Genomic DNA, 22,635 nt, shown 5'->3' with positions numbered 1-22,635 from the left:
CCGCTACAGAAATGACGGTGTGTGGGAAGGAGACATTGTGGGAAAGCAGGACTGAAGTCGCGGGAGTGAGGACATAGTCTCCGTCTGGAACAGGTGGAGAGGCGAAAACGGTGATGCAGGTTGCTGCTTGGGGAAGAAGACGAATAAAATCCGCAGAACAAAGCTGAGTTGGGGCTTGAGCAGGAAGGTCAATGGAAAGGGGTAGGTCAAGTTGGACAACACCGGCTGAACAGTCAATCAGAGCAGAATGGGTGGTCAAAAAGTCGAGGCCGAGGATCACATCGTGGGGGCAGCGTTCGAGCACACTAAACAAAACGGACGTGTGGCGTCCGGCGACACTGACACGTGCAGCACACATTCCGAGCACAGCCGGAGTTCCACCGTCGGCGACCTGTAGCAGTCGAGTCGGAGCAGGAGTAAGGACTTTCTTCAGGCGCGTCCGAAGGTCAGCACTCATGATGGAAACTTGCGCTCCAGTGTCGATGAGTGCTGTAACAGGCAAACCATCCACATCCACGTCCAAAAGGTTCCGATCAGTAGGCAGGGTCAACAGAGGAATTTCAGGCCGGGGTGCTAGAGCAGCGTCACCTCCCGGAGCTGCCCCAGTCAGTTTCCCGTCGGAGAGCGGCGACGGTAAGCAGGGGACGGGGAACGACGCAGCTGGGGTGAACGGGAGCGGCTACTGTGCGGTGATGATGAGCGGTTAGTCGCAGTGACTCGGGCGTTGTCAGGTGCATCTTCGAACTCGGTGGGGGGCGCAGGCGGGCGAGGATTCAGTGGGGAGCGGCGGTAGGCGGGAAAGCTTGGTCGAGAGAGGGCCGGCCAGGAACTTCGGCAATGGCGAGAGATGTGGCCCACACGTCCACAATAGAAGCAGATGGGTCGGTCATCATGTGTGCGCCATTCGGCCGGGTTGCGATAGCTCGGGTAAGGACCGCTCTGGTTCCGGTAAACAGGGGCAGAGGCAGCAGACGAAGCGAAGTCAGGACGGTTGGCGGAGCAGATGGATTGCAGACCCACATTGGAAAGTTCTTGGCGAACGACCGATTGTATGAGGGACACGAGCGGCCGGGAATCGTCAAAGCACTGCGTCACTTGTGTGGCAGGAGACGCTGCTTCAATTTCTCGCCGGACTATACGTACGACGTTCTCGGAGGGAGTGGGCTCACGCGGAAGACAAAGGTCTTCACACGTCGATGAAGCAGCGGTGTTGGGTAGGCGCGTGAACTGCTGAACTATGCGGCGACTTTTCGCTTCTTCAAAGCGGCGACATTCGTTAATGATCTCATTGACTGTGTTGATGTTCTTATACACGAGAAGGTTAAACGCGTCGTCCGCTATGCCTTTTAAAACGTGACTGACCTTGTCTGCCTCTGTCATGTTCTTATCCACCTTGCGGCAAAGAGCCAAAACGTCCTGGATGTACGCCACGTAAGATTCAGTGGACGTCTGTGCACGGGTCCCAAGGTCCTTCTGAGCAGCACGTTGGCGGCCGATGGGCTTGCCGAACAAATCACGAAGCTTCTGTTTGCATTGCTCCCAACTGGTAATCTCTTCTTCATGTGTCTCGAACCAGACTCGTGCCGTTTTTTTGAGGTAGTATATTACGTTGGCCAGCATAAGCGTGTTATCCCACCTGTTGCTGGCGCAGACCCGTTCGTAATTTGCCAACCAGTCATCGACGTCAACGTTGTCAATCCCAGAAAACATGCCAGGGTCGCGGGGCTGGGTTAGGATGACCGTCGGTGGCGTCGACGGGGCCGCGGTTGAAGACTCCCCTTCGGATGACATGGCAGCCAGGTTACGTCCGCTGCGGAGCTCCGTCTTGCGCAAGTGAGTACCCCGCACGTCCACCAATAATGTTACGGGAAGGAAGAAACGTACTGGTTTTACAGATGGGTTTTAATGGCTGCGCAGAGAAGCGAAAACCCAGAATCTTCTTTGTCGTCTCCCAGGGCACCAACCATGTCTTCTTCTTTCCACCTTACGCACTGTGACAATATTATTATTATTATTATTATTATTATTATTATTATTATTATTATTATTATTATTATTATTATGTTTTCCCGGGTTGGAGTCCCACGAGAAATAGTGAGCGACCGTGGAAAGTCGTTCACATCCAACCTTATGCAAGAACTCGGGCGACTACTGTCATTTCGTCAACTTCCTACAACTCCCTATCATCCCATGGCAAACGGACTGGTGGAAAGGTTCAATGGAACTCTCAAACAAATGGTCCGCCGCATGTGCCAAGAATGCCCTAAACAATGGGATAGATACCTGGCTCCCTTGCTTTTCGCATACCGTGAAGTTCCCCAAGCAAGCCTTGGATTCTCGCCATTCGACCTACTTTACGGTCGATTCGTCCGGGGACCGATGTCCATTCTGAAAGAACTGTGGACAGGCGATAACGTTGATGCGGAAACGAAGGCAACTTATGGATACGCTGTAGAGCTCCAGGAGCGCCTGCAAAACACCTGCAAGGTAGCCCATGAGAACTACAGAAGGCCAAAGTCATACAAAAGAAGTATTACGATAAAAAACTAGAGTTCGACAGCTATCGCCAGGTGACAAGGTATTACTGCTCCTACCATCAGATAGGAACAAGCTGATTCTGACATGGAAGGGGCCTTTCACAGTCGTCGAAAAACAGTAATGAATATGACTATTTGGTAGACCTCGGAGGTCGAATGAACCTATTTCATATCAACCTCCTAAAGAAATACGAGGAAAGGGAGTCCACGGCTGACGTCCTGCAACACGCCGCAGTTACTGTGCAGACGGACAACACAGAGGAGCAAGAAATGCCTTTTGTTGCACTACACCAACGGGAAACATACAAGAATGTGTTAGTAGTAACTGACTTGAGTAACGAGCAGACAGTCCAGATTGATGATCTCCTAAAAGAGTTTCAAGACGTGTTTTCAGATGTGCCGGGCAAGACAAACGTTGTCGAGTGCAAGTTGCGCCTCACAACAGAAACGCCGGTAAATGTACGTCCGTACCCTATACCATTTGCCATCCAAGAAGCTGTAGAACAGGAAGTCCAGGACATGCTAAAGCAAGGTATAATTGAACCCTCCGACTCTCCTTATCAAGCACCTATCGTCGTGGTGAAGAAAAAAGACGGGAGCATACGGCTTTGCATTGACTTCAGACAGCTGAATTGAGTTGTGGTTACGGACAACGAACCCATACCTCGGGTGGACATGATGTTTGCCAAACTGGGTCAAAGCCAATACTTTTCGAAGTTCGATTTCACAAAAGGGTATTGGCAGGTGCCTATGCACGAAGCATCGAAGCCCCTCACTGCGTTTCAAGCTTCTTCTGGGCTGTACCAATTCAGATTTATGCCTTTCGGCATCAAGGCCGCACCTGCGGTGTTCACTCGACTCATGAGACGAGTGGTAGAAGGAATACCGAACATATATCACTATTTTGACGATGTGCTAATAGCCACACAAACCTGGGACGAGCACATTACCACTCTCACCAAGTTCCTGAAACGTGTTCGTGCAGCTCATTTGACCATAAAGCCCTCAAAAAGTGAGGTTGCCTTTGCTTCGGTAAAGTTCTTAGGACATATCGTCGGGAACAATCTTCTCCGGCCACAGATTGAGACATTAGAGAAGATTCAGGCTGCAAAGCGACCGCAGACGAAGAAAGAAGTTCGCTCCTTTCTTGGCTTAACGGGTTATTACAGAGATTTCATCCCAAACTATTCTGCTGTGGCAGTACCTCTAACAGAACTCACCAAGAAGCGAGGTCCGAATAAGGTCATCTGGGAAGAATGCCATCAACAAGCTTTTGAAACGTTGCGACGCCTGCTATCGTCTAGTCCGGTTTTACGATCACCGGAGTTACAAGAGCCCTTCATATTGCGCACGGATGCATCTTTGTCCAGTGTTGGCGCCGTCTTACTGCAGCGTCACGACGGGGTGCTACATCCAGTAGCCTATGCCAGCCGTAAACTCCTCGCACGAGAAACCCGCTACTCAACCATCGAGAGAGAAGCCCTGGCACTTGTGTGGGCTATTCAAAAGTTTCATGTGTACCTCTTCGGCAAACGTTTCGTGCTGCAAACGGACCACCAGCCTCTCGCTTACATAAACTCTGCCAAACATATGAATAGCCGAGTGCTCCGCTGGAGTCTCTTGCTAACGGAATACGACTTCGTGGTTGAATACATTAAGGGCGCCGAAAACATAGGTGCTGACTACCTCAGCCGCGGTTGACTTCTGGACGTCTCATCCTTTTCGGTTCATCATTTATAAATGAACTCACTTGTGTATTTTTTTTTCTAAAAGTTGTTTTTTTTAACAACTTTCTTGAGCGGGGGGATATTGTGGGGAAAGGACACAATATTTTTTTATATATTTTTTTTACGTGTAGTCCGAGACATGTGGACTCAGTAGAAGTGCCTACCAAAGTGAAGAAAACGAGCTGAGGGCAGGTGGCACGGGAGCTGGAAGAAAAAAGAACAAAAAACGACGAAAAAGAAGTGCTATGTGGCGAACGTGCGGAGGAGCTCGAGCGGCGAAGCCACGGTGGCAGCAGATAGGGTGCGACGCTCGGGAAGAAGAGCTCGGGCCGTGGTTCCTGCTGCGTCCGAGTGACCAAGGCGTGCCTACCCGGGCCAGATGCGGAGGCCTGTTCCGGGACCAAGGACGAGGCCTGCTGAGCGGCTCCTGCCAGGGCGCAGTTGCTGAGGGCTGTTCTTGGTCGAGGCCTACTGAGGTGCTGTCCGCGTGGGCCGACCCTGGGTCGCGGTCCTCGTGAGTTGCGGACGGACAACGCAGTGGTGTCCTCAACTTAGCCAGGCGCCGCACACGGTACCGCAGCCGTGTGCCGGCGGCGGTCCCAGCAGCAGCAACCGTGCCACCTCTGCCTCGGCTCGCCTTGGCGACCGTACCGCGGCAACGACAAGCGAGTCGATCGTCACGACCGAAACCGTGAGATGGTTTTTTTCGGAACTCTTGACGCGCCGAACGGTGGTGTAGGACTGAGCGTCACGTACATCGGTGGGCATGTGAAAATCCGTTGTGACATTGTTTTGTTTTCTTTTCATTTCCTTTCCTTGCCCATCGTGTGTTTGAAAGAAAAACATTTTTTTTTGCCTACTAGCGTTTCTTGTGCGTTTTTCTCGTCTCAAGACACAAACAAGTGACGAACGTCCATAATCATCACACACAGAAATTTTAATCAAAGTAATTTGGCTTTTATCGAGAAAAAAAAAATTTTGAATTTGAGTCCCACCATTGCATTATCTTGATTCGCGCTTCAGCTTCACCTGATAGTATGTTGGCGGGAAGTGCAAACCAACTGAACATGGCGGTGTATCCATAAAATATGGTTTTCAGTTCTTTCTTGCGATTTCAAACATAAGTAAAAATGTAACAATATCATATAAATAACCGAAAGCCCCCAATTATAAACAGCTGTACTTGGTGCATGCTGGATTGACAATCAGTTGGCTTAAAAAAATGTCACAGTTTCGCCCTAAGGGCGAAGCAATGCATGCGATAGCAACACAGCAATGTCATACGAAGTAAGGTGAGCGGCTTTGGTAGCAATATGAATTGTAGTAAACATGAGCTGATTAAGTAAGCAGGTGTGCTGCGGCGTAAGTAGACCGACATGAAGAGAGACTCGATGACCACGAGAAGGCGCGTGTGAAACGGTGGTGTTGATGAGAAGCGCTTCCCGTGGGCAGCGCGCGTGCGAAGGGACACACCTGTAGCGCTGCACTGCCGATCCGGGCAGCATTACATGTGTAGCGTGCGTTGGAAAATGTGACCCGACTATTACTAACTGAATGAACAAGCGTGGTGTGAGCGCGCACAAACAAACATGAAGAGATCACACTGAATGACTGCAGACAACGACTGTCAAAACGCTGGCAGCAAGCATACGCCGCTGCGGGCGAAGGTACGTGCGGTCTATCGCTTCAACAGAAACTGAGCCGCGAATGCACGCGGCGCATAGAGGTCAGAGCCGTGTGGAGATAAGAGACGGTGCGGCGAGCGACGAGCGCGGTTGTTGGCAGAAGAAAAGTGCCCCCCCCCCCGCTTCCTCCGGCGCTGGCTTCCCGCTTCCTTGCTTGCGCGTGGGAGAGATAAGAGACCGTGCGGTCGAGCGACGAGCGCGGTTGTTGGCACAGTAGAAGTGCCCCCCCCCCCGCTCCCTCCGGCGCTGGCTTCCCGCTTCGTTGCTTGCGCGTGGGGGATTGAGTGCGTTCGCTCTCCGTGATAGCGCGCGTCCCAGCACGCTTGCGCTGGGGCATACGGCGCGCGGTGAAGATTTTATCTATACGGAACCTCACGGCGACGGCGACGGCGACGACGACGGCGACGGCGACGGCTACGGCGACGGCTACGGCGACGGCGACGCTACGGCGACGGCGACGCCGACGGCAGAAATCCGGTTGAAGTGTCCATATAATTGCTATCGCAATAAAAGAAATGAAGTCTCAACCATGAGGATTTGGTGGCTAGGTGTGCCGACCGAGCATAGTTCACCACTTCTGCGCATCATCACGCAAAATGGCCGCTGCAATCAGTTGAATCAGCGGCACTTGTTGTCTGGTACTTGTGGTAGACGGAGCGCAACAAATAAAGCACGCAGAATGAAAAACTGTCATCTGTAGTTGTCAGCTTGTGCAATTAGGAGATACAGCTCTCTGTTATTGCGTGTTTGCAAGTTCCTTAAATACGTTGAAGCTTCTACGACGAAAAGATGAGCGGCATGGTTAGTGTAATTTAATCACCGATGTCGAATAAGCGGAGTTCGCACCAAATAGTGGCACTATTTCTGCTTCAGAGAAGATCAGCAGGCACACTTATTTCTTTGCCGTGCGAAATCACAGGTGTCTAAAGCAGCATTGTTCTCTGCGCCGACAAGAGCAGCAGCGGACACCGCTTCTTGGCGAAGGAAGCTTTTAGGAGCAGCTTCTCAAGTGCGCGACTTCACCCATTTTGTCGACTAAGAAAGGTTTACCAAAGGTGCAATGATATAGTGCTTCAGATCATCTTTATAATATGATGTCCAAGAAAATGAGAGTGGACATTATTAGGAACTGTGATCACACAATGTGATTATGACCGAAAACCCTCGAGAGATCAGAGCAACAAGCTACAAATGAACCCTGCGCAAATTTTGACGTTGAGATTTTTGTGCCAGCACTTGCGAAGCTTGTCATTGCGTATGCATTGCATCATGCTCGGTAACTGGATCTGGAACTGGAAGGTTCCACGGTTGCTGCATTTTCTCATTGAGCGAAATTAGTTTTTAACATCACGCTCAATAATGTTCGATATGAAGCATGTGAATTTCTATGCAAGGAACAGACAGCTGCATTCTAGAACTCTGCAGGAACGTTCGCTTGTTCCTGAAATATACGAAATATATGGTTTTGAGGATGTATCACTAAGCTTTAGGAAAGGCAAACGACAATTAATTACACGGGCGCTGTAAATTCAGCCCCAAGGGCCACATCCTTGCTCCAAACGGAGTTCGCTTACCAGCCGTGATGAATGGGTAGTTATCATTATGTTGCTGATTACGAGGTCATGGACTCCTTTATCTGCCATAGCGGCCTCGTTCTAATAGGGTCGGAATACAAAACGCTCGTGTACTTAGGTTTAGGCCCACGTTAACGTATCTCAGGTGGTATTCCAGAATGCCCAACTGTGGCGTCTCTCATAGCTAGCCCATGTGTTTCTGGACGTTGAAAATTATTTGATTCGAAAGATACTTGGCTGCACCAAACCCATGAAAACACTGCTCACTAGTTCACGGCCTAAAACTCCAAAACTGCTCCGCACTTGTTCAAAACCGCTAAAGCTTTAGTGTGAGGTTCTAAATCTTGCATAGAAGCTAAAAAAGTAGTTCCAGCACTTCATGTTTTCTGACAATAGCGCAATTAGTACATGTTTTGTGATACAATCATTGCCACGCCATCATGATCATACACTTGTCGTCATCCCGTTGTCCTCTTGCAGTTGTCATGCCACTAACGTCACAGCAGCGTCATCATACAGTCATCATGCATTCGTTGCATGCTGTTATCAAGATGCCGTCGCGGTCCATCGTCATCATTGCACATCTGACTCTCGTCATGCCGTCACCGTCATACCGTTATCGTCATGCCATCTTTGTCACGCTGTCATTTCACCATCGTCACACTTCAGTATCGTCATCCCATTGTGGTCATGATATGCTCTTTATAAAACATTTGTCAATCTATCGACGTCATGCCTTGTTAGTCATTCTATCATAATCATTCTGTCACCATTCAATCATGATTACGCCAGCGTTGTCATGGCATTGTTGTCATTGTCACAAATATGCTATCACGCGTCCTTTGTCATACCATCGTCGTCTTTTGTCATGCCGTCGTTGTCGTTCCCTTGTCTTCATTCGGTTGTCGTCATACAGCTGTTGTCATGCCATCATCGTCATTCCAATGTCCTTATAAGGATGGAATAACGACGACAACATAATTTAGGAATCGACGTCTCATTGTTGTCATGCTATCTTTCTTACACACCTTGGTCCTTATTCCTTCTTCGTCAATTCATCGTAACTACGTTGGTGTCGTACATTCGTCCTCAGGTCTCCGCGCTGATGGGCGACCTTGGCAAGCGAGTGCCATAGCAAAGTTAGCCGATACCTAAGTATGTGGCATACAGCCGAAGCAACGAAACTCTACAATTTACCACTATTTGTAGTAAATAAACGTGACCTTATAAATATGGTTTGTCACTACATTGCTCGATTGTTATTCACATTACCATTGACAGTCATCACAAGATGAGTTCTGCCACAACTTTTTATACAAAAAACAAAAAGATGTGAGCTTTTAGAGCAACTACAGTGTAGACCGCTTATAACGTAAGTCGCCGGAGTCGCGAATATCTGCACTATAAGCGGTACCGCACTATAACCAAAACAACGATTTTCAAGCACTGCACGTATGCAGAACATGTAGACCAAGCATGTAGACACGCTTTGTACTATCGCGTGCACATCGCGATTATGTTTTCGCCAGTGAGCTGGCGAAACATAATCGCGATGTAGCCGGTGGTCTTCAAGCTTGACAGCTTTGCACCGAGTCAAAACGAAACAGTTTGCCGCAACCGCTGCGGAAAAAACCGTGACCACTATCGACATGATTATGAACGGCGACTTTGCGGTGCTGAAGGCACGCGCCCGACGCACGCACAGAGTCTGGACGAATTAACTACCGTTCGCTGCAACAACTGCAGTCGAAACCGCGGTCGCTATCTATGCGATCATCGATGGCAACTACGCAGTTTGTTTTTTTAGGCACGTGGCTGACGCGCATACCGAGTAAAAATGAAACTACTGTTCGCCGCAACCGCTGCAGAGAAAACCGCGGCCACTATCGACGTGATCGTGGATGACGACTACGCAGTTACGAAAGCCCGCGGCCAATGCGGTGTTATGCGCAGCGGTAAACGCAAGAATACAGGCTTTAAAGACACAAATAGGCTCGAAGCGTTCCGGCGTTGCTGTCATTTACTTACGATTTCAACTGATGGCTGTGGCGATGCGGACTCCGCCTCTTCGTTTCGGTTGGACGCTAGCGCTGTTCTTGCTCTTTTGTGTCGCACATTTGCGGCGCTCATCGCTCACCGAGCTCCGAAAGTAGTCCGGATTAACTGATGTGCGGCCGAATAAGTCCGAATTAACGAGAGTTTGATTGCATTGAATAATGCATACGCCGGCCGGCAGCACACATCTTTTTGAGAAGCGTGCTCGCGCCGCACTTGTCGGCGAGATTTTTCCGTGGAAGCCGCATTATAACCGGTATTTCGTCTCACGCGGCTGCACTGTAAGCGGTATGCATATTCATGGAGTGCTATGGGAAAATTAACGGGAGTCTGAAAAGACCGTACTATATCCGGTCCTGCACTATAAGCGGTTACGTTATAAGCGGTCTATGCTGTATTTAGAATTAACCCCAGCAATGCGAGAGAACTACAAACCATTAGACTTCGACATAATTGTGTTTCAGCTTCAGTGGACAAGGTCCTGTAAAAGTGATCAATGAAATCTATGAAAACTAGCAAGGTGTTGTGGAATTCGTACCAACCTGCAAAGCACGTTCATCTAAACGCTTAAAATATTTGTAGAACCAAGCAAAGAAACAAAGCACAGAAGAAAAAGGGTCGTTATAAAAACTACAAGCAGTTTTTATTTGTTCTCCAAAGTGCTCTTATACATGACTGGCTTAAACTTAATTGTAACAAAACAGCTCTTCCACCTGAGCAGCATCTGACTACACTAGATACATAGTATAAGACGAGACTGAACTGCTCTTACATTATAGGGTCATTCCATGCCAACTGTCCCAACCGAGCGCTCGAGAAAAATAATTTCTTTACAAAAATTGAAAAAAAAATTACACATATATAAGCATTACTTGTACAGTATTTTCCCAAAATATTTTGAACAGAACAAAATTTTTTGGCAGGTGAAAGCCATCTGAATTGTACAAAATGGTGGAAAACTAGGTGCAAAAAACAAATTCGCCAAAAATCGATCATTTTGCACATTCTTCTTTCATTATAAAACAGTTTCATAAGATAACTTTGTGATTCCTTCGCACCGAGGCGAAAATGCCCAAATTATACCATTTTTGGGAATTTTTTCACAAAGATCGGTCAGGGAAGAAACCTGCAATTACCTTTATAGAACTTTCCCTAAAACGTATTATCTTCGAAAATTTTATTTCGGCTATGTTCTGCGCACAGGCTCTAAAATAAAAGCGTGAATTTGGCAAAAACGCTATTTTCGCCTATGTTTAGATGTTGGTAACACACTAAGCTAGCTAGCCCTTGAAAAAATAAGCAGAAAAGCGGATATAACTGAGAAGCATGACAACTTTCGTCAGAGAAATTTTAATCAAAGTAATTTGCATTGTTATCGAGAAAAAAAATTTTTAATTTGAGTCCCACCATAGCTTTATCTTGGTTCGCGCTTTGGCTTCACCTGATAACATGTTGGCGGGAAATACAAACTAACTGAATATGGCGGTGTATTCATAGCATATGGTTTTCGGTTCTTTCTTCCATAATGTATTTTTTGTATATTACATATAAATGCTATTTCAAACGTAAGTAAAAATCTAACAATATCGTTGGCTTGAATACCCCAATGCCCCCAATAATAAACAGCTGTACTTGGTGCATGCTGGTCTGACAATCAGTTGGCTTAAAAAGAAATGAAGTCTCAAGCATGAGGATGTGGTAGCTAGGCGTGCCGACCGAGTGTAGTTCACCACTTCTTCGCATCATGACGCAAAAATGGCGCTGCGCTCAGTTCTCCTGCTTTCGTCCATACGCAGTTTTCGTCCATACGCAGGGAAGACAAAATGTGTGTTTGAGGATTTATCACTGCCGCCGATTTCAGTCATGATGTACGCTTCAAATACCATTCTGTGAAGTGCAAGCAATGATGTATGAGTATATAACAACCATGGCATGAAGAGAGTCGGAGGATGTTACGATGATGGCACGACAGACGACAACTGGGTAAAGAAGCGGGTATGACAATGACGGCATGAGCTTGACGACTGTGTGATGACCATGGCATGATAAGGATGGCATGACAAAGCTGGAATGACAACGATGCGATGACCACAACGATATCGCGACCCCAAACGTGGGTGCAAAGGGTGCAGATAATTCAGCTATGCACACACGATATCCTAAGGCTCATCAAAGGCTAAGCAGTGAACATGATCACTGAAACATATTCTGGCTTAAAGTCGCTTTTCATTGCATGGGTATGCCAACTGAAGGAGGTGCAACTGAGGCATAAAGTCCCGATCATGTTTTGACTGATGTAAAATCAAGTGACTGAAACAAAACCATACATAGTTTGTGAGCCAGCAAATTACTTTCGATTTATTGCTATAAATGCACAGTAACCTGTGGCACCACTTGCAGCTTTACATATGAACTTGTAATGTACAATGTTTGCAGTGCAATCTTTTTGGTTTATGCATGGATACGTTTCTAGATGGCTATATCTTGGCTGATGGTCCTGCCAAATGCCACCTGTCAAAATGGCGAATGAAAGCAATTGTTGTGTTCAGTTGCCCCCCCCTTTTTTGATAGCATGATTATCGTATACCTTGCTTTCATAAGCTGAACAGTCATCTACTGATTTGGTGCAGGCTGTGAGAGCCATTTCTCAGTGGGTCTGGGATGATTGACAAGCCACGTTGTTGCCAAATTTTTGTTAAAAGCTTACCAAATAATAACACTAACTGAGTGTAGGCTGGTATTTTTCTAATCTCTATTTCCATTCATGTGACAGGTTGGCTGCTACTGGTGAAAACAAAGGACAAATTTCTTATTTTTGAATTTCACGCCAAAATCTAACAATATCGTTGGCTTGAATACCCCAATGCCCCCAATAATAAACAGCTGTACTTGGTGCATGCTGGTCTGACAATCAGTTGGCTTAAAAAGAAATGAAGTCTCAAGCATGAGGATGTGGTAGCTAGGCGTGCCGACCGAGTGTAGTTCACCACTTCTTCGCATCATGACGCAAAAATGGCGCTGCGCTCAGTTCTCCTGCTTTCGTCCATACGCAGTTTTCGTCCATACGCAGGGAAGACAAAATGTGTGTTTGAGGATTTATCACTGCCGCCGATTTCAGTCATGATGTACGCTTCAAATACCATTCTGTGAAGTGCAAGCAATGATGTATGAGTATATAACAACCATGGCATGAAGAGAGTCGGAGGATGTTACGATGATGGCACGACAGACGACAACTGGGTAAAGAAGCGGGTATGACAATGACGGCATGAGCTTGACGACTGTGTGATGACCATGGCATGATAAGGATGGCATGACAAAGCTAGACAGCCAGCGGGTCCTGAGGGACTAGCCGGCAGGTCTCCGCCGGCTAGTGCCTCAGGACCTCAATAAAAGTTCGTTGTCTGTCTGCCACGCCAAAATTGCAGTGCTGATACATCAGTGTGACATGACTGATTTGGAAGAATTTTCTTGTATTTGGGCTCTTTTTGGTGCAGAAAATGTCTTGGAAAGCTTTCTGGATTCAATGCAGCATTGGATCACTGCCATTGATGCCTTGCGATGCGTCATGCGGTGCGTGGCTTCCCAGGCCTCCTCATGCAATTTACTATTTAACCAGCTGCTTCCATTCTGAGAAAGAGCAATGTTGCTGAAATGTCTGTACAGTGGTTCATCTCCGATTTCTGTCTTTTGAGTTCTTGGGCTTACTCAGGCATTGAGTTGTACATTGTACATTTGTTGTTGCAGCATGAAATGGTAAACCACCATGATGTACATGTCCACAGACAGCTTGCTGCTTAAGTAGTCGTGCTAACATATGAGTTGATTTAGAAGAACTTCTTGCTGGGCGAGTTGGTGCATAGCTGTATCGGGAAGCGTTGCGCTTACAAACGGACAAACACAGGAAAAAAGACGTAAACGGATAGAGCACAAACTTTCAACTGGTTTTTTATTTGTGTAGAAGCCACAATATATAGACTGCTTTGACACGTGCCCCAAAAAGGAAGGGGGGGGAATGGGAGAAGGAGGGGGAGGGTTGCAAATCAAGCCTACCTCAATTTAACAGCAGCTGCGCAGAAATTATTTTCCGCTCGATACAGGGTAACAGAAGTGTCACTTATGGGGCACGTGTCAAAGCAGTCTATATTGTGGCTTCTACACAAATTAAAAACCAGTTGAAAGTTTGCGCTCTATCCGTTGTGGGGGTCTTCCCCAACCCGTAGCGCGTGTGATCGCAGCTACGTAGGGTTCGGGCGAATAAGGCAACAAGCGAGTCAACTCAACAACGTTTATTGCTGTTGGCAATAAAACACTCTTGCAGAGGGAAGTCCGCTCTGTATAATAAGTAATAAAATAGGCTTGCCTCGTCGCGTGTGGTAGTCACGCGAACGAGGTCACTCACGGGTTTCAGCGGGTAAATCCGTATGGGCAGGTATAATCAAGCGAGGTCAGAGAGCGAGCGGGGGTCTCTCGGTCGCGCTCTTTTATATCTTTTGTAGCGTTAGCTACACTGGCCTAGCCAAGCCCGTTTCGCGCGGCACATCAAGAGCCGTGCTGCGCATGCGCAAGGATCAGTGATGTCACATGGCTTGCAAAGCGGAGCCACCGGAGCCGGCACCTCTCGCGCACTCCGCCGCCGCCGCGCGCGACTCACCGCCGCCGGTCTGCGCATTCCAGAGGAGTGACGTCGTAGCCGTGGTAGACGCACTGGCGCCGGCGCGCGCTCGCTGTGCAGTCGCCGTCTGACACTGCGCTGGAGCCGCTGCGCTTCTGACTGGCGTTTGCCAGTGTGGTATAGCCATGGAGAAGGAGAGCGCAAATGCTGCTCAACAGCGCAGAAGAACGGAGAAGCTTGACTCATCGGATCCCGAAGTAGTTGCCTGGCAATTAGCGGTAAAGACGGCAGCGTGTTACTTCACTGATCACCGAGCCGTCTTTGTGGCAATAGAGAAGCAATGTGACGTTGAGCAAAAATAAATATACATGTGCCACATAATACGTATACCGCGTGTGTGTCATTGGAGCAGCAGTAAGCATGACAATCAAGCTAATCCTTGACAATCTAGACAACCAGGAAAGCTAAGAATAATCAGCTGAACCTTTGCTAACGCTACGTATATCCTGGCATAGCCGAGCTAAGCCACTGCAACTTTTTCGCTATGCTTTCGGTCTCGGTTATGTCATTTTCTGTCTCATACAAAGATGCTTTATTTTTCAGTTATATGTATTAGTACATTGTTGAAAATACGTAGCCTTTAACTTGCTGATGTGTTACGACAGTTTAGACAGAAAAAAAGAAGCTTGAACTCGCAATAGCTTTGACTTCGCATCGCCACTGATATCAATTCAGCAACAGGCGCCTCGATGCAAGTGCGCAGCAATGTTCCGTGCGCGAGCAGCGTGTGCTTTATTTGTGTCTTTTCGACTTTTGTGCGGTTGACCATGGCCCAAGTACGTATATACTAGGCAGAACTGTACAGTTGCGTGCTGAAATTTAGAGCTGTGCTTCTGACTGCTATTTGTGGTACGTTTGTTCGCCTTGCGGAGCGCTTACGGGAATGTTCTGGAGGCAATGTTTTGATGGTTAATTTTCGCACATGTTTGTATCGCTTGGTTTCCAGCGTTCCTCTTCAATGGTCAGGGATATTTCTCATTTGCAATGCCTATCTCTAAGTCTCTGGCAGCATTATGTTATTGGCACTTTTGTGATCTGAGAAGCTGCCTGACCAAGTTGCCTATCAAGATGAACATTCCATCTCTGGATTCTGCTTGCGTGGAATTTATTTTACCATATATTTTTCAATGCAGCTAGAAAGTACTGGCTTTCTATCTTGAATCCGGTGGCCCCAGAAGCAGGTGCTGGCAAGCAGGCCATGCACTTTTGGTCATTAATTAGTATGTGATACTACCTCTTACTAATCAGTTTTATTCTTTTTAATTATAATTGTGGCACTGTGCCTACTAGTCATTTTGTGCCTACTCGTTACTTGTGTTTTAATAAAGTTTAATTTTCAAGAATCTGTTCTTGATTAAGTGTTTTTTTTTAGATCCGCGTTTAACCTGTTTGTATACAGCGAGAACATGTAATGAATAATTTCATACATGTGCGTGGCTGGGGGCCGATCATTTTTGTAATAAAGCTTTATCAGTTGTATAAATAAAAAAGTAACATTGGTATGACATTGTGAGTTTCACTGGTGTGCTTTACCTAGTGCTTACTGAACTCACTATTTTTCATTTATCCATTGCAGGATTTGTAATGATGCATAATGATCAAAATGTGGATTTATGATTTTCTTAGCACAGTTTTCGCATTTTGATGAGCGCTAGAACTATATATAAAAGTTGACAGTCACTTTAGCGAACACTGAAGAGGATGAAGGCAGAAGCCTGCGCACTCACGAAGCATTAATTAAATTATTTGTCATTTGCATGCGTTGTTACTTCTATTGTTTTCTCCTACCAAAGTTGTGGGCTCGAGTGCCTTAATTACCTGTGCCTTAATTAACTTCGTCATAATTAAACCAATGGTTGGGGGCTCTACTCCCACCAAAAGTCGAGGGTTTGAGTGCCTTAATTGTATCCTAATTAACTTTGTCTTAACACCAAAAGTCGTGGGTTCGACTTTCACCAAAGTTCGAGAGTTCGAGTGCCTAATTAACTCTGCTGTTATTAACTTGCCTTAAGTAACTTCGCTCTAATGAACACCCAAGGTAGTGGGTTCGACTCTACCTTCACCATGTCAATTGGAATCCAACTTGGAGACAATTTGGAGATGTGGCCGGTTCACCCATATCTCCAAGTGGTTTCGACTCCAAACAAAGGCCGTGGGTTAGAGTGCCGCAATTAACTCTATCTTAATGAACTGTGCCTTAATTCGCTTCGACCTAATTAACACCAAAGGTTGAAGGTTCAATCCCCAATTTTAGTGCCATTGAATTTGGTGCTGCGACGCTGGACATCGGATTTTTCGACCATTGAGCCATCTAAGGATTTTACCTTAATAAGTGTTGCAATTTATATTTCCACATTCACACGTTTACACGTTAACAAAACATTTCAAGCAAAGTCACCAGCTACATGCCGACAATGGGGGTAACTGTGCCATTAGTGTGCCTCAGCAGATGTACCATCGAGGACAAATTAAATGCGAACAGCGGAGTGTGTGGCCGAAGCATAACTAAAGGTATATGGTGGATGTCGTCGGCCAGTCGTGCACGTGCGTGGGGATGTAGTTCTCGAGGAAGAGTGCAGCGCTGCTCGCCCTATTGCGATAAACGTCACCCGTATTTTGTCCAAAAGTTGTTTTCTCATCTCTCCTCGGGCAGGGCCATACCCACCTGGCAGTACAGTGTTATGGTGACTAGCATCATCGCTACATCTGTAGCGTGATATAGCTGGCATGCACCCAGCTTGCTAACAAGCATTGCTTTGCTTTTGTTACCACCATCAAAGCTGCCAGTGTCTAATCGTAATTTGAATAGCACGAAAAATGCATTGCATTGGACGCGCAACAACAGTGCTAGCCACCTTATAAGTAATCACAGATAGGAATGGCACTGCAATGGCGGGGTGAGAATACAAGCTTCCAACAAAATACAGGTGACGTAATATACGCACTAGGACAAGCAGCCCCGCACTCCGCATCGAAACCACATGCATGTGTACAATCATCGCTGGCCGACGCCACATACTGTGCTTTTCCTTACGTTTTGGCCACACACTCTGCTATTCGCATTTCATTTGTATTCAATAGTACATCTACTGTGGCACTCGCAGGTATACAGATAGCGTCAGCAGGAAATATCCACTAGATGTTCTATGGACCTCCTGCGTCCCCAAAAAGAACATCTATTAGAGGTTACTTATGTCCAGCTGCGACATCCTTTCAATGTTAGAGCAACGTGATCTGGATGGGACTTAGATTATCCATGGTACGTATTTGTAACGTTGTTTGGAGAAATAGATATCTATAGGATGTGTGCAATGTCTCAAACATGATGTTCTATGGACATCTGTGGTACATTAATGGTTCACTGGGTTGCTTTTTCCTTTGCGGTAGCGCACGGTGAAGTCGTAACGCTGCAGCAGCAGTGCCCAATGCGCCAGGCGGCCACTCGGCTCACTCAAGCACCTCAACCAAGTGAGAGCCATGTGGTCAGTCTCAATCGTGAATGCCACTCCGTCGACATAGTAGTCAAACTTTCACAGAGCGAAAACTATCGCGAGACACTCCTTCTCTGTCACCGAGTATTTCCTTTCCGTCGGCGTCAACGAACGGCTCGCGAACGCAACCGGTCGGAGAATGCCTCCGTGCTCCTGAAGCAAAATTGCACCTAGACCCAGGTCGCTTGCGTCTGTTTGAATCACAAACTCCCTGTTCAAGTCGGGCAGCTGCAACTCTGCCGTGTCAGCGAGCACCTTTGTGAGGCCGCGCAGTGCCGCCTCCTGCTCTGGACCCCAAGTCCAACGCTCGTCTTTCCTCAAGAGCTTCGTTAAAGCGCTTGCACTGCCGCGCAGTCTGGAATGAATTGGCGATAAAAGTTCACCAATCCCAGAAAGCGTCTCAGTTCGCCGATATCTTTCGGCGACGGGTAGCTCAGTATAGCCTCGAGCTTATCCTCACTCGGCAGAATGCGGCCGTTGTCCAACGTAAATCCCAACAGCGTTATTCTGTTCGCAGCTATCTGAGCTTTACTCGGGTTCAACGTGATACCCGCGGACCTCAGCCTGTCTAGGATGTCTCTCAAGTGGCGCAAGTGCTCGTCGAATGTTTTCGAATAAACCACTATGTCGTCGAGATATGCGAGAGCATGTTGCCACTTCGCATCTCCTAGAACTCGGTCCATCAACCTCTGATAGGTAGCGGGAGCTCCGACTAAGCCAAAAGACATTCTTTTGAACTGAAAGAGCCCGCGGTGACAAGTGAAAGCAGTTTTCTCTTTGTCACGCTCGTCCATTTCGACCTGAAAATATCCACGACTAGCATCGAGCGTCGTAAAGTACTTCGCGCCGCCTAGGTTAGATACTAAAGAGGAAATGGAGGGTAGAGGGTACGCATCCTTCTTCGTAACCTCATTCAGCCTGCGGTAGTCTACACAAAGGCGATAAGTATCGTCCTTCTTCGGGACTAGAACTACCGGGAAGCCCCATGGGCTGTCGGACCTTTCCACAACGCCTGTGTCGATGAGTTCTTCTAAGGCGCTGTCAAGTGCTTTCCGTGTAGTCAAGCCTATCGGCCGAGGATTACATTTCCACGGCGCAGCGTCACCCGCGTCTATCCTGTGACTGACTAACGTAGTGAGCCCCCCCCCCCCCGGCCGCAACACTACAATTGCTAGTAGGTACAGCGTTTGACCACCGGCGCCACGCTGCGCCGCTCGCGCGTACCGCGTTTCTAGGTGGTTCTGTCGCCGAGGGCGCTCGAACGCAATCATATGGTTCGCAAGAATGCAAGAATGCCACGGCGGCAGCCGTGGTACCGGGCGCCGACGCGAAGCGGCGGTCGTTGGGGTGTTGCGGAGCGCAGCGTAGCAACACCCCAAATAAAAAAATACTGCTCCAGTCAGGTAGACTGCTCCCTCCCTGATAGTGAGATTATATTTGGATCATCAAAACAGTGATGCGTTTATAATACCACCGATCCCAACAGCAGGCTAGTCACCACCAGCCCAGCGTTTTCTCCGTCTTTTTCCAACGGACCTTTACTTGTATATTGTATGCCCACCCTGCTAAGGTCTTGTATAAGATCGCAGTATCAATAAATAAAAAAATAAAATAAACGCCTCCTCCGTTCCAACGGCGGCGGCTAGAAACATGGTACGCGCGAGCGGCGCAGCGTGGCGCCAGCGGTCAAACGCTGTATCTACTAGCAATTGTAAATATGCCCCCTTGCAACGTCTCTCCGTTGCTTTGATCGTCTTTACCGATTACGGTTTGCTCGCTCGGCTGCGGCTGGGTGTGGCCCGCTCGCGCCGCCCCCGGAGACTGGCGGGTCGCCGCAGGTACGGGCGCTTTTGCGAAACGCTTCAAAACACCCGTTCCATTCTCTCGGTAACCTCCGCTGGCGATGTCTATCAAAATACCCGACTTGGCGAGAAAGTCTCGACCTAAAATAACAGGCACTGACAGACCGGGAAGATGTACGAGGCGTTGCCGCCTGACGCGTCTCTCCCAACGAATAACTAGTCTAGCTGCACCGCTCGATTGTTGCGTGCCGGAAGCAAGGCGAAAAGTGATGTCACTATCTCTTAAGCGGATATTGTTCTCGCGGAGATGCTGCAACACCTCGTCATCAAATAAAGAAGGGCTTGCCCCAGTATCCAATAATGCAGCAAACTTCTTTCGGGCTATCGTTAGCTCGATGAACGGCGCCTGCGAGTCCGCGACATCTCCTACGCGACAAGCCAAAGGCGCAAGTAAATCGCAATCACCAGCAGTGTTCGAGATCGCCGCCCGGGACCCAAGGTGGATCACCGGCGGCCTCGCCCGTTTCCCGAACCACGTGCTCGACCTTGGCCCGGCGTGCTTGCGCAGTCACGGGCGATGTGCCCCAGTCCGCCGCATTGGTAGCAACGGCCACCGAAGCCTCGGTGGCGTGGGCGCCCGTCGCTCCAATCCAGCGGGCCGTAGCTTCCTCGCTCGGCGGTCGGCATGTGCCGCTCCTCCGTTCTCGCAAGTTCCTGCCGCGGCGCTTTATGCTGTGCTGTTTTCAGCGCATAGGTGTACGGGTCCAAGGCGCGGTCTGATAATTCCCAACCACGCTGGACCTGCTCGTCGGCGAACGATGCCGACGCGTCTACCCTAGGGGAATGTGAAGCGCTCCCGCCGCCGTTCCACGCGCAGCGATGGATGGATGGATGGATGGATGTACCCCTCGCTGCTTAACTTCCAACCTTGCTCGAACCTCTGATCTCATGCACAGGACCGCATTGCCGAAAGTCAAACTAGGGACCATCACCCCTTTCCAAATCCCTCTCACCACTTCGTACCTATTGTAATTCCACAGTGCCCTATTTTTCATCACAGCTGCATTTCTGCTACCTTTAGCCGTCCAGTAGCGCACCCAGGATTTCTGCCAGGGGGGGAGTCCCCCACTACGGCGTGCCTCATAATCAGAACTGGTTTTGGCACGTAAAACCCCATAATTTATTTTTTTTTTTGCCAGGGGGGGGGGGGGGTTGACAGTTTGCCAATGCCATCTAACCAGCACTAATTTCGATTTCTTCACGGGAAATTGTAAAAAAAATGAGCTTTTTGCGAGTGTGCAGACAATTGCGCGTCTTACATCTTAGTTGCAGTACTGAAATGCGTAAGGAAAGAAAAGGGGTTAAACAAAAGGGGGGGGCGGGTTAAGTCGGCCTCAGGTGGGGGGGGGGGGTTACAACCCCCGAATCCCCCCCCCCCCCGTCGGTGCGCCACTGTAGCCGTCACATATTTTTCATGTTCCGTTAGGTACTCAGCGCCATTGTTTATCCACACTCCAAGATATTTGTACTTATCCACCACCTCCAGCGTAACCTCCTGTATCCTACGCTCGCTGCCCTGATTATCATTAGACAGTTTTAGTTTAGCGTGGTTACCGGAATAGCGGGCGTACCGGAATAGCGGGATCGAAGTGCGCATGCGCAGAACGCTAACCGACCCATACCGTTTACCGTGCGCACGCTATTTCTCAGAGTTAACGTTACCGCGTTAGCGTGGTGTACGTAGTGTACGTAAAACATGGCGGCGGTCCCGGTCGCCCGCTTCGAACTGAATTTGGCGTTGTTTTTGTAGAATTCACCTCGTTCGTAGCAAATGACTGCGTAAACGCCTTTTGCTTAGTCTCATGCCGCTTCGCCGAGAGAGTGTTATGGCTAATCTTGAGGAATTTTCAAGATCGCTTCTCGTTTCGAACGCGCCTAAGCCTAACGAGAGAAATTTTTTTCTGAGATGCGAGTGCCATCTGTCGCTAAAGTCGGAAGATAGGCGCGACGACGGCATATGGCCTCTGAGATGGGAGGATGTCGGAGGCTATGGTAGACAGCTTGTACTGCTTGTCTGTTTCGTTGCAGATCGACGGACATGTGAAGTAAAAATACAACGCGCTCCTGGCTTCCATTGCGCTGCCTATCGTACTTTCCGCACGCACACACACATAGAATTAGGTGCCCTGTGTATGCGAAATTCAAAGCGTAATGGAATAGCGTCCCGCACGGAAACTACGCTATCACGCTATACTAAAACTCTCTTTCTGCAAAGTTCGTTTGCGGAACGGTAACGCTATTTCCCGTAACCCCGCTATTACGCTAATGCTAAACTAAAACTGTCTATTAAAAGCGAGGCTCGAGTGACAGCGCGGTGGGTGGAGGCGGACGGTATGCTCGTGCCGCGAGGATGTCCCCTTGGATGCGCTTTGCTTCGGTGGCGAGCTCGTCTAAGTCTCGGTACCTACATCCCCTGAAGTAGGCCGCGAAAGTCGGGTGCGCTTGCCGCGTGACGCGCTCGACTTTATCGGCGTCGGTGGCGAGAGGGCTTGCGAGACGATAAAGTTCGTCCATCGCTCGAACATACTCCAGCAGGGACTCGTCCGGATGCTGGGTACGCAACTCTAACTCTCTTCTCAAACGCCACTCGTAGTTGGCCGGAAGAAATTCCTCGCGGAAGTTCGCGCGGAACTCTTCTACTGTGCGGGCTCTGTGTCCGGCCAGTCAGAACCAACGAGCCGCCTGTTCAGTCAGTGAAGCAGGGACCACGCGCGCGAGAAGTTCGGCGTCTGAAAGCCCTGTTGCTTGCTGATAATACTATAGACGGTCGAGGTACTCGTTTGCACTAGTGCGATCGTGGTACCCACTATAGGTAGGCATGTCTACCTTAATTCGTGGTCGCTCGCTCTGCGACGGGGCCTGCATTGTGTTCTGCAGGGCGCCGGCTAAGCTCTGCATGACTTGCAGCGCATTCTGCAGCATTATTTCGCTTGACGGAATACTACCGCCCGAAGGTTCGGGCGCATCCGCAGCTTGCGTCGAACTATTCAGAGGCATAGGTGGCTCTGAGTCCGCGGGACGAAGCGGCG

At 48.6% G+C, this 22,635-nt stretch overlaps 1 long non-coding RNA gene across 1 annotated transcript; it reads left to right on the top strand.

Moving 5' to 3' along the window:
* The first annotated feature begins 14,937 nt into the window (after window positions 1-14,937).
* On the top strand, window positions 14,938-15,760 carry LOC125940252 (uncharacterized). The gene is made up of 2 exons (XR_007463479.1): window positions 14,938-15,473; window positions 15,626-15,760. It is a non-coding gene; the product is annotated as an uncharacterized LOC125940252 (long non-coding RNA).
* Window positions 15,761-22,635: the final 6,875 nt, after the last annotated feature.

This window comes from Dermacentor silvarum, chromosome 9 (assembly GCF_013339745.2).
Source record: "Dermacentor silvarum isolate Dsil-2018 chromosome 9, BIME_Dsil_1.4, whole genome shotgun sequence".
Taxonomy (NCBI): domain Eukaryota; kingdom Metazoa; phylum Arthropoda; class Arachnida; order Ixodida; family Ixodidae; genus Dermacentor; species Dermacentor silvarum.
This window is presented reverse-complemented; position numbering and strand designations above follow the sequence as displayed.